Source organism: Lynx rufus, unplaced genomic scaffold (genome assembly GCF_022079265.1).
Source record: "Lynx rufus isolate CCGP_SWC_20201006 ecotype Redwood Valley unplaced genomic scaffold, mLynRuf1.p SCAF_2, whole genome shotgun sequence".
In the NCBI taxonomy this organism is placed as follows: Eukaryota; Metazoa; Chordata; class Mammalia; order Carnivora; family Felidae; genus Lynx; species Lynx rufus.
In genome coordinates this window covers 159,999,746-160,002,432 of record NW_025814834.1, presented here as the reverse complement: position 1 = coordinate 160,002,432, position 2,687 = coordinate 159,999,746, and the positions used below count along the sequence as shown (strand labels likewise).

Sequence of the window (2,687 nt, the reverse complement as noted above, 5' to 3'; positions counted from 1 at the left end):
TCAGTAGGTGAATGGATAAATGAACTGGCATATCCATACAATGGAATATTATTCAACACTAGAAAGAAATGAGCTATTAAGCCATAAAAAGGCATGGAAGAATCTTAAATGTATACTAAGTGCATAAAGCCATTCTGATACATACTGTATGATTCCAATTATATGATATCCTAGAAAAGGCAAAAATATGGAGACTCCAAGATCAGTGTTTGCCAAAGGATGAGGGGCAGAGGGTATAATAGGCAGAGCACAGGGGATTTTTAGGACAGTGAAACAGTTCTGAAATATACTACAGTGGTGGATACATGTCATTGTACATTTGTTAAAACCTGAAAATGTACAACTCAAGACTGAGCTCTAGTGAGAACTATGGACTTTGGGTGACAATGATGTGTCCATGTAGATTCACCAGTTATAGCAAACACACCACTCTGGTGTGGTACATTGAGTGTTGGGGAAGCTGTGAATGTGTGGGGATGGGAGCACATGAAAACTTTGTACGTTCTGCTTAATTTTGCAGTGAACCTAAAACTGCTCTAAAAAATAAAATCTATTTTTTTTAAAGATAAACTCCTGAGAGCCTCAGCCTTACTTACAGTACTGCCCAGAGAGCGCTGAGCCCTCATCCATCCACTGCCACCCACTCTGAACACAAAACATGTGGTCATGGATAAAAATGAGCTGGGGCAGGGGACCAAACTGACCAAGCAAGCTAAACAATATGATTATATGACAGCCTTCATGAGATCTGTAACTGAGCAAGGAGCTGAATTATCCATTGAGGAGAGGAGTCTGATATCAGTTGCTTATAAAAATGTTGTAGGAGCCCATAGGTCTTCACAGAGGATCGTCTCAAGTATCGAGCAAAAGACGTAAAATGCTGAGAAACAACAACAGATGGATGGAGAATACAGAGAGAAAACGGAGACCCAGCTAAGAGATATCTGCAATGATCTACTGTCTCTTTTGGAAAAGTGTTTGATCCCCAGTGCTTCACAAGTAGAAAGCAAAGACTTCTATTTGAAAATGAAAGGAGGGGCGCCTGGTGGCTCAGTCAATTAAGTGTCCGTCAGACTTCAGCTCAGGTCATGATTTCATGGTTCCTGGGTTCGAGCCCTGCATCGGGCTCTGTGCTGATAGCTCAGAACCTGGAGCCTGCTTCCCTCTCTCTGTGTCTCCCTCTCTCTGCCCCTCCCCTGCTCATGCTCTTTCAAAAATAAATAAACATTAATTTTTTTTTTTAATGGAAGGAGACTCCTAGCATTACTTGCCTGGGGTTGCTGCTGGTGATAGAAAGAGATTGTGGATCAGTCACAACAAGCATACCAAGAAGCTTTTGAAATCAGCAAAAAGGAAATGCAACCAGAGCATCCTATCAGATTGGGTCAGGCCCTTAACTTCTCTGTCTTCTATTTGGAGATTCTGAACTCCCCAGAGAAATCCTGCTCTCTTGTAAATACAGCTTTTGATGAAGCCATTGCTGAACTTGATACATTAAGTGACGAGTCATAAAAAGATGGAAAGCTAATAATGTAATTACTGAGAGACAACTTGACATTGTGGACATCAGATACCCAAGGAGATGAAGCTGAAGCAGGAGGAGGAAGGGAAACTCACCAGCCTTCTGACTTTTGCCTGCCTCATTCTAAAATTTACACAGTGGACCATTTGTCACCCATGCTGTCCCACAAATAATTTTTTGTTTACAATTTATGACAGGTTTATGTTACTTCTTTTTAAGTTTCCATTTTTCTCATGTGGTTTTTATGTTTACCATCAGGGGAGTAGAACCAGTTAACATTTAGGGAGTTATCTGTTTTCATCTTGAGTTGGCAAATATGGGGATGTGGAATTTTTATACTAGTTATAAACATTTGGCATAATACTTGGTACATTGTGGTCTCACAAAGGCCAGTGTTAAAACTGCTACCATGTCTCAGCGGAGAAAACTGCCTACATACTGGTTTATCCTGGTGGGGAATAAAAGGAATAATTGGCTCCATGGGGTGCCTAGGTGGCTCAGTCAGTTGAGGGTCTGACTTCAGCTCAGGTCATGATCTCAAGGTTAGTGAGTTTGAGCCTCACGCCGGACTCTGTGCTGACAGCTCAGACTGGAGCCTGCTTTGGATTCTGTGTTTTCCTCTCTCTCTGAGCCTTCCCTGCTCATGCGCTCTCTCTCTCTCTCTCTCTCTCTCTCTCTCTCTCTCTCTCTCAATAATAAACATTAAAAAAATTAAAAAAGTAAAAAAAGTAAAAGAAAAAAAAAGGAATAATTGTTTCCAGACACAGTTATAGTTATTGTGGGTACTTTAAGGTTTGGAGCACTTACAAGGCTGTAGTAGAAATGGGTATCCCATGGGTTTTACACGTTGAACCATGTGTAACTGTGGAATACTCATTCTCAGTGTACACACCTTGGACTATAGTTGCAGAAGTGTTCCTTTAGTCGCAGACCAATTTACTCTAGATAAAGGCAGAAACAGTTCATATTCCATTACTTGTAAAGTTACCTGCTGTTTGCTTTTGTTATATTTGCTATACTCATTTTATTTGTACATAAATGTTTTAGGCAACCTAAGAACAAATGTACAATAAAGATGCAGTAAAAATAAATTGCTTAATTCCATTACTTTATGTATTTCAAGAACAGCAGCAAAACAAAAATCCCATGTATTTACTTTTTTAGG

The 2,687-nt window shown here is 40.0% G+C and overlaps 1 pseudogene; it reads left to right on the top strand.

Annotated features, from left to right (window-relative positions):
* Positions 1–666: 666 nt before the first annotated feature.
* On the top strand, positions 667–1,695 carry LOC124514332 (14-3-3 protein zeta/delta-like; annotated as a pseudogene).
* The last annotated feature ends 992 nt before the right edge of the window (positions 1,696–2,687 follow it).